Source organism: Zeugodacus cucurbitae, chromosome 2 (genome assembly GCF_028554725.1).
Source record: "Zeugodacus cucurbitae isolate PBARC_wt_2022May chromosome 2, idZeuCucr1.2, whole genome shotgun sequence".
In the NCBI taxonomy this organism is placed as follows: domain Eukaryota; kingdom Metazoa; phylum Arthropoda; class Insecta; order Diptera; family Tephritidae; genus Zeugodacus; species Zeugodacus cucurbitae.
The window spans coordinates 32,639,124-32,649,663 of record NC_071667.1 but is presented as its reverse complement, the minus strand read 5'-3'; the positions used below and the strand labels follow the sequence as shown (position 1 = coordinate 32,649,663).

General features: G+C 32.3%; 1 long non-coding RNA gene across 1 annotated transcript; it reads left to right on the top strand.

The window, feature by feature from the left end:
* Positions 1 to 451: 451 nt before the first annotated feature.
* Positions 452 to 3,386, top strand: LOC128924162 (uncharacterized). Its single transcript, XR_008472858.1, has 3 exons — positions 452 to 625; positions 684 to 748; positions 2,985 to 3,386. It is a non-coding gene; the product is annotated as an uncharacterized LOC128924162 (long non-coding RNA).
* The last annotated feature ends 7,154 nt before the right edge of the window (positions 3,387 to 10,540 follow it).

The window sequence follows — 10,540 nt, the reverse complement described above, 5'->3', positions numbered from 1 at the left end:
GATCTTTTAAGGAATCTACAATCATTTTAGATCCGGGATGGTCAAAATAAATATGAATAAAGTTCGATTGAATTTAAAAGTTTGGTTTGTTTACAATTTTATCAGTCAAAATGGGGTTCCTCGCTATTGCCAACTACATTTTTTTTGGAAAAAACTATTGTGAATGAAAAAAAGCGACGAACTGGCAATGCCTCTAGTTCAATATACAAGCTACCCTACAAGATGGAGCTAACTCATACACCACTACACATGCAAATTTGTTCAGTTTTTACCAGTACATACACATTGCTAACATTTTGTAGTTAAGTGGCAATCTCGGTAGTTAGAGTAGCAAAATTCATTAACCCTAATTTTTGTATGTGTAAGAGAGAGATACAATGAACCGTTCAAAAATCGCCACCATGGCCGCTGTTCATTTCAAAATAAAATTTAAAGTGAATGGTTGTAAGTGCGTTTTAAATATTTATTTTATTTTGTTAAGTGTTTTTGGATATTTATCCATCTTATAAATGCATTATTTGTGTTGTTTTTATTATTAGTTTTTATAATTAAAATAATTTCATTCCAGTTATACGTGTGTGCGCAGGAAAGGAAGAGCAAGGAGGTTACGTTGGAATTGGTGGAGGTATGTTTCATATATTTTTAATAAATAATACAAATTAGTAATTTTAAATAATTTCAAGTTTTTGGATTTAGCACTGGTGCAATATAGTATAACAACAACGCAGAAACAGTGGATAATAACATGGTAAATATAAATGCGTATATTTACATGTTGAGTTAGTGCGTATTAAGATGTACATACATATGTACATATGTATGTATGTACAAGAATGCATCTGTTGCATTGTGTCCAAAATATTTATTTATAATAATTTTTATTTTGATGTTAAAAAGTTGTTTATTTTTTGTTTAGTTATTACAAGCATTAAGCTCTGTAGATATATATGTATCTTAATATATAAAAATCACGTGTCACGTTGTTTGTTTTCGATGGACTCCTAAACTACTGAACCGATTTTATTGAAATTTTTAACACTGTGTGCAGTTTGGTCCAACTTGAAAGATAGGATAGTTTATAACTCTCCTTATAGTCGCATTATTTATTTATTGCAAATTATTTGTTTATTATTAGCAAAGAGCTATCCACCAGTTGGTGGCGCTAAGTGCGCTATGTTACAGTAGATGGCGCTACATTTCTTTCTAAATTTTCATGGATTTAGGCTGTCATAACAAAAGCTGCCACTTGCTAAAAACATTAAATGAAAATGCGTTGTTTGAAGTTTATATTATTTGGGGTAAAATTATACGAATCTATGACTTCCAATATTCTAAATTTAAGAAAAAATCACATACAATTTGTGAAATAAATAAAGTTATGTACATATGTATGGTCAGACAAATAAGCAATGCTGCCACTCTTTTCCAATAAATCTTCCTCGAATTTGGGAGATTCCAGAGGAATTTAGGAAATCGCAGAGTTGATTTCTGCATGTATTTCCTAAATGCAAAAAAAAATTTCATTAATTTGCATTTAGGTATAGAATTTTGTATGGCTAATGCCCGGTTTCACAGTCCATACTTAAGTTGTGCCTAAATAAAATCTTAGCTAAGTATTGTTGCAAACTGAGTAGTCGTTTGCGTTTCACAGTCAATGCTTAATTTCTATAAAATTTTATTATGATATATGGCAACGTTATGTGCAACATATGTTTTACAAATGTCATTCATAAAAATATGTTTGAAATATTTAAACTATAACAGACAATACATAAATTTGCGAGGAAAATTATATCAAAAATTGATGAAAACAACAAAAGAACCCCAAATTTCAACACTAGCGAGTCGGAGCACCTATGGGAACTGAAGGAAAAGTATAAGCTGTTATTGAGTGCAAACGAACGGACACTTGCCCTACGCTACGAAAGATGTCGCTGAAAATTCAAAGCAAATTCAAAACAAAAATCAGCTGTTATTTAAGCATTGCTTAAGCCTCCCATTTTCAGTGCTTAAGCATAACCTAAGTATGAACTGTAAAACACTATTTTCCTGTTTTATCTTAAGCACAACATAAGTATGGAGTAAAGTTATAAATAAATGTCCATTTGTGGGTTAGATTTGGATAATCCATGTTTTTCCCATGGGCAATTATATGTTGCATGCTCACGTGTGGGAAAACCATCAAATCTATTTGTGTTAGCTCGAGACAGGTTAACCAAAAATATTGTGCACCAATTAGTGCTAAATTAAATTAAAATGTTTATAATTCAAAAAAATAAATACTACTATTAAAAATTAAGAATTATCAATCCTAAGATTATAAAATTAAATGTTACATGTTATCAACTAACAATTTTGTAATTAACTTATTTGTTAAAAACTTGAATATAAAATCAAAAATTAACTATTTTATGAAAATTTGTGCTTATTATCAACTCTACGAAAATTTTCATCAATAATTTTAAAAATTTTGACCTCAAGTTCAAATCTCAATCCCGTGGATTTTTATACCAGATATATACTAAGGTTTCCGTCTTTATTCATAAATAATAATTTCACTGTAGTGAATAGTTTACTACAACACAGCAAATCTAAAAGTGAGGAAATGTTCATTCTGAGAATTCGAATGATTCAAACCGATTTATCGTTCAAGTTCAAAATTTTACAGTTTCATATGTACATACATAGGTATGTATGTGTCATGTTAGCGTGTTGGAGAGCCATCTTCTTTATTTGTTTACACGCTACACAACAAAACATAGAACGAACTTCGCTAAAAATATTTAAATTGATCAGAGACGTTATTCCCTGAATATATTAACATTCATTTCATATCATTCATATTAACAATGGCCTTGAACAGAGTTCAAAAAGCGTTTTAACTATTTCAAATAAAAATTGGGCGGGGCGAAGTTCGCCGGGTCAGCTAGTATATATATACGTTTGTTTTTTAGCATTACTTATATTTTCATTAACCATTTCAGATATTGAAAACACAAAGGCGTTAGGCGTCAATTGGTCCTTCCATCGGAGTGGAGGTCTCCCTCTTCCTCGGCTTCCACCGAGTCCATTCGAACAACATGACCAAGCCCGCGTAGCCGCTGTCTTTTTTCACAACACATACAGCTCATCATTTCATCTTCTGCGGTATTCGCCGTTGCCAATGTTTAAGGGACCATAAATCCCCAAAACCTTTCTTTCGAAAACTCCTAGTGCCGTCTCATCGGATGTTGACATCGTCCACGCTTCTTCACCATAATGTAGGACGGGAATGATGAGGGACTTGTAGAGTTTAGTTTTTGCTCATCTAGGGAGGACTTTACTTTTCAATTGCCTACTCAGACCATAAACATAAATACTGGAGGATTACAATAGCTACTACTTTTCTTAGGTTTGTACTACGAATACAAATATATTCATATTTTCTAATCGTTAACAAAAATTTTTATTTCTAATATTTTTCAGGCATGCTAAACAAGACAACAACAAATCCCATCGGACATTTAGATTAGCAGTTGCACAACTTCTTTCCTTTTTATGATGTACATATGGGATGGGATTGTATGGAATTGACATTCATTAGTTTCGTTGGATCCTTACAGAATAGTTATAAGGAAATCGTTCGCGTTTAGTATTAATTTATTAATTTGCTAATTCATAATTTAGATGTAAAATATTATTAAATTATACAAATTAATGTTCGAAAACTAATAACATTCGTAATAGTAATGGAATTTTATTTGAATTGTATAACAACAACTACACAAAATAAAAATGTAATACTTAATACTAAATTTATATATGAAATATGTAAAAAGTAAAAATTTAATAATTAATACTAACTTTATTTTTAAAATATGTAAATTTTGTCAATGTATAAATATAAATGTATAAAAATTCAATGCAAAAACGTTTGTAAAACATGAATGTATAAATAGCTGCAAAAACGTATGTAAAAAGTTCACTTTGTACTGAAATGCTAATATTTAAAAATTAATCTATAATGATTATTAAAAATTTAAAATATTATACAATACTAATTTATAAATGTAAATATATCATACAATTATAATAAATAAATAAAAATAAAAATAAAAATAAAAAAATTTCAATTTTTCATTTTTAAACGGAAAAGTAGGTGACCTATATAATGAAGACCAATGGTGACCAATGAATCAAATTTAAGTAACGAAACGGTGACCCAACAAATGACCAATACCAGTGATTAAAGGGTTACCCTGAAAATGATAAATCGAACAGTCTCCACTGATAGATGGCTGATTAAAAAAAAAACTACTACAGGGGGCTCTGCTGACCACAGAGTGACATATGCCTTTCCAAAACAAAGAAAAATTAGAGCAGAAAGACATATGCAGCATTGGCACCAAAATAAATGAGAGAGAGCGAGCAAGATAATCACACCGACATGCCGTAAAAGAGGAGAAATGGTAACTTTTTTCCTGCTGCTAGAACAAAAGAGACCAAAATAATAATACAAGCTTTCTTTACCGGTGACCAATATTCCATAAGATAAGTAACTCTACCCGTCTTGCAGGGTATGATGGCTTATGACAAGCCAACATAATAATAATTATTATTCTTTTTTTTTTTTGCAATATACATTTATTTACTGAATCTGTTCTTTAAAGCCTAACAATAAGTTATAAAATCTTAAAACTATACAGCTCAACCAGGTGATTGAGTTGTTTTGGGGAAACGTTGCTCTTTAGTATGCAGGCATATCTCTTCTTTTTAGGCGTGTTTGATCGCAGGAATGTACTAAGGCATTAGCCAATGGGTTTGGGTGATCACGGAGTTTAGATATATATTTCAATCTGCTGTCCTCTACTGCTTTCTTCGCCAATGGGTTTGGGTGATCACGGAGTTTAGATATATATTTCAATCTGCTTTCCTATATAAATTTTCCAGATATTGAAAACACAAAGGCGTTAGGCGTCAATTGGTCCTTCCATCGGAGTGGAGGTCTCCCTCTTCCTCGGCTTCCACCGAGTCCATTCGAACAACATGACCAAGCCCGCGTAGCCGCTGTCTTTTTTCACAACACATACAGCTCATCATTTCATCTTCTGCGGTATTCGCCGTTGCCAATGTTTAAGGGACCATAAATCCCCAAAACCTTTCTTTCGAAAACTCCTAGTGCCGTCTCATCGGATGTTGACATCGTCCACGCTTCTTCACCATAATGTAGGACGGGAATGATGAGGGACTTGTAGAGTTTAGTTTTTGCTCATCTAGGGAGGACTTTACTTTTCAATTGCCTACTCAGACCATAAACATAAATACTGGAGGATTACAATAGCTACTACTTTTCTTAGGTTTGTACTACGAATACAAATATATTCATATTTTCTAATCGTTAACAAAAATTTTTATTTCTAATATTTTTCAGGCATGCTAAACAAGACAACAACAAATCCCATCGGACATTTAGATTAGCAGTTGCACAACTTCTTTCCTTTTTATGATGTACATATGGGATGGGATTGTATGGAATTGACATTCATTAGTTTCGTTGGATCCTTACAGAATAGTTATAAGGAAATCGTTCGCGTTTAGTATTAATTTATTAATTTGCTAATTCATAATTTAGATGTAAAATATTATTAAATTATACAAATTAATGTTCGAAAACTAATAACATTCGTAATAGTAATGGAATTTTATTTGAATTGTATAACAACAACTACACAAAATAAAAATGTAATACTTAATACTAAATTTATATATGAAATATGTAAAAAGTAAAAATTTAATAATTAATACTAACTTTATTTTTAAAATATGTAAATTTTGTCAATGTATAAATATAAATGTATAAAAATTCAATGCAAAAACGTTTGTAAAACATGAATGTATAAATAGCTGCAAAAACGTATGTAAAAAGTTCACTTTGTACTGAAATGCTAATATTTAAAAATTAATCTATAATGATTATTAAAAATTTAAAATATTATACAATACTAATTTATAAATGTAAATATATCATACAATTATAATAAATAAATAAAAATAAAAATAAAAATAAAAAAATTTCAATTTTTCATTTTTAAACGGAAAAGTAGGTGACCTATATAATGAAGACCAATGGTGACCAATGAATCAAATTTAAGTAACGAAACGGTGACCCAACAAATGACCAATACCAGTGATTAAAGGGTTACCCTGAAAATGATAAATCGAACAGTCTCCACTGATAGATGGCTGATTAAAAAAAAAACTACTACAGGGGGCTCTGCTGACCACAGAGTGACATATGCCTTTCCAAAACAAAGAAAAATTAGAGCAGAAAGACATATGCAGCATTGGCACCAAAATAAATGAGAGAGAGCGAGCAAGATAATCACACCGACATGCCGTAAAAGAGGAGAAATGGTAACTTTTTTCCTGCTGCTAGAACAAAAGAGACCAAAATAATAATACAAGCTTTCTTTACCGGTGACCAATATTCCATAAGATAAGTAACTCTACCCGTCTTGCAGGGTATGATGGCTTATGACAAGCCAACATAATAATAATTATTATTCTTTTTTTTTTTTTGCAATATACATTTATTTACTGAATCTGTTCTTTAAAGCCTAACAATAAGTTATAAAATCTTAAAACTATACAGCTCAACCAGGTGATTGAGTTGTTTTGGGGAAACGTTGCTCTTTAGTATGCAGGCATATCTCTTCTTTTTAGGCGTGTTTGATCGCAGGAATGTACTAAGGCATTAGCCAATGGGTTTGGGTGATCACGGAGTTTAGATATATATTTCAATCTGCTGTCCTCTACTGCTTTCTTCGCCAATGGGTTTGGGTGATCACGGAGTTTAGATATATATTTCAATCTGCTTTCCTATATAAATTTTCCAGATATTGAAAACACAAAGGCGTTAGGCGTCAATTGGTCCTTCCATCGGAGTGGAGGTCTCCCTCTTCCTCGGCTTCCACCGAGTCCATTCGAACAACATGACCAAGCCCGCGTAGCCGCTGTCTTTTTTCACAACACATACAGCTCATCATTTCATCTTCTGCGGTATTCGCCGTTGCCAATGTTTAAGGGACCATAAATCCCCAAAACCTTTCTTTCGAAAACTCCTAGTGCCGTCTCATCGGATGTTGACATCGTCCACGCTTCTTCACCATAATGTAGGACGGGAATGATGAGGGGCTTGTAGAGTTTAGTTTTTGCTCATCTAGGGAGGACTTTACTTTTCAATTGCCTACTCAGACCATAAACATAAATACTGGAGGATTACAATAGCTACTACTTTTCTTAGGTTTGTACTACGAATACAAATATATTCATATTTTCTAATCGTTAACAAAAATTTTTATTTCTAATATTTTTCAGGCATGCTAAACAAGACAACAACAAATCCCATCGGACATTTAGATTAGCAGTTGCACAACTTCTTTCCTTTTTATGATGTACATATGGGATGGGATTGTATGGAATTGACATTCATTAGTTTCGTTGGATCCTTACAGAATAGTTATAAGGAAATCGTTCGCGTTTAGTATTAATTTATTAATTTGCTAATTCATAATTTAGATGTAAAATATTATTAAATTATACAAATTAATGTTCGAAAACTAATAACATTCGTAATAGTAATGGAATTTTATTTGAATTGTATAACAACAACTACACAAAATAAAAATGTAATACTTAATACTAAATTTATATATGAAATATGTAAAAAGTAAAAATTTAATAATTAATACTAACTTTATTTTTAAAATATGTAAATTTTGTCAATGTATAAATATAAATGTATAAAAATTCAATGCAAAAACGTTTGTAAAACATGAATGTATAAATAGCTGCAAAAACGTATGTAAAAAGTTCACTTTGTACTGAAATGCTAATATTTAAAAATTAATCTATAATGATTATTAAAAATTTAAAATATTATACAATACTAATTTATAAATGTAAATATATCATACAATTATAATAAATAAATAAAAATAAAAATAAAAATAAAAAAATTTCAATTTTTCATTTTTAAACGGAAAAGTAGGTGACCTATATAATGAAGACCAATGGTGACCAATGAATCAAATTTAAGTAACGAAACGGTGACCCAACAAATGACCAATACCAGTGATTAAAGGGTTACCCTGAAAATGATAAATCGAACAGTCTCCACTGATAGATGGCTGATTAAAAAAAAAACTACTACAGGGGGCTCTGCTGACCACAGAGTGACATATGCCTTTCCAAAACAAAGAAAAATTAGAGCAGAAAGACATATGCAGCATTGGCACCAAAATAAATGAGAGAGAGCGAGCAAGATAATCACACCGACATGCCGTAAAAGAGGAGAAATGGTAACTTTTTTCCTGCTGCTAGAACAAAAGAGACCAAAATAATAATACAAGCTTTCTTTACCGGTGACCAATATTCCATAAGATAAGTAACTCTACCCGTCTTGCAGGGTATGATGGCTTATGACAAGCCAACATAATAATAATTATTATTCTTTTTTTTTTTTGCAATATACATTTATTTACTGAATCTGTTCTTTAAAGCCTAACAATAAGTTATAAAATCTTAAAACTATACAGCTCAACCAGGTGATTGAGTTGTTTTGGGGAAACGTTGCTCTTTAGTATGCAGGCATATCTCTTCTTTTTAGGCGTGTTTGATCGCAGGAATGTACTAAGGCATTAGCCAATGGGTTTGGGTGATCACGGAGTTTAGATATATATTTCAATCTGCTGTCCTCTACTGCTTTCTTCGCCAATGGGTTTGGGTGATCACGGAGTTTAGATATATATTTCAATCTGCTTTCCTATATAAAGGGTGATTTTTTAAGAGCTTGATAACTTTTTAAAAAAAAAAAACGCATAAAATTTGCAAAATCTCATCGGTTCTTTATTTGAAACGTTAGATTGGTTCATGACATTTACTTTTTGAAGATAATTTCATTTAAATGTTGACCGCGGCTGCGTCTTAGGTGGTCCATTCGGAAAGTCCAATTTTGGGCAACTTTTTCGAGCATTTCGGCCGGAATAGCCCGAATTTCTTCGGAAATGTTGTCTTCCAAACCTGGAATAGTTGCTGGCTTATTTCTGTAGACTTTAGACTTGACGTAGCCTCAAAAAAAATAGTCTAAAGGCGTTAAATCGCATGATCTTGGTGGCCAACTTACGGGTCCATTTCTTGAGATGAATTGTTCTCCGAAGTTTTCCCTCAAAATGGCCATAGAATCGCGAGCTGTGTGGCATGTAGCGCCATCTTGTTGAAACCACATGGCAACCAAGTTCAGTTCTTCCATTTTTGGCAACAAAAAGTTTGTTAGCATCGAACGATAGCGATCGCCATTCACCGTAACGTTGCGTCCAACAGCATCTTTGAAAAAATACGGTCCAATGATTCCACCAGCGTACAAACCACACCAAACAGTGCATTTTTCGGGATGCATGGGCAGTTCTTGAACGGCTTCTGGTTGCTCTTCACCCCAAATGCGGCAATTTTGCTTATTTACGTAGCCATTCAACCAGAAATGAGCCTCATCGCTGAACAAAATTTGTCGATAAAAAAGCGGATTTTCTGCCAACTTTTCTAGGGCCCATTCACTGAAAATTCGACGTTGTGGCAGATCGTTCGGCTTCAGTTCTTGCACGAGCTGTATTTTATACGGTTTTACACCAAGATCTTTGCGTAAAATCTTCCATGTGGTCGAATAACACAAACCCAATTGCTGCGAACGGCGACGAATCGACATTTCACGGTCTTCAGCCACACTCTCAGAAACAGACGCAATATTCTCTTCTGTACGCACTGTACGCATTCGTGTGGTTGGTTTAATGTCCAATAAAGTAAACTGAGTGCGAAACTTGGTCACAATCGCATTAATTGTTTGCTCACTTGGTCGATTATGTAGACCATAAATCGGACGTAAAGCGCGAAACACATTTCGAACCGAACACTGATTTTGGTAATAAAATTCAATGATTTGCAAGCGTTGCTCGTTAGTAAGTCTATTCATGATGAAATGTCAAAGCATACTGAGCATCTTTCTCTTTGACACCATGTCTGAAATCCCACGTGATCTGTCAAATACTAATGCATGAAAATCCTAACCTCAAAAAAATCACCCGTTATTTCAATCTGCTGTCCATAATTATGTTGGCTAAGTCTTCCATACAAAATAAGCTAATAGCTTAATTTGCTGGTCAAATAAAACACTCCTATTAAATATAAGTACTTTAAGTAGTATGTATGGTCAACAAAAAAAGGATCTATAGATAAATAATTTATTACCTTTTATATTATGTAATATGTTTAAACTTTATTTAAACATATGAAATGTGTACCGGTATATATTTTTTCTTTTCTTCAAACATAAAATGTTTGATTTGATATGATATTAAGCTGAAATCAATTCTGTTGTGTTAAAATGTTTGGTATATAAATTTTATTGGTTTTTTGTATGTGCATATAATAATGGAGTCATATGTAGAAGTTCACGTAAGTGAGGAAAGTTTCTGACTGTCATTCACTTGGGAGTGGCCAGGAACGATTC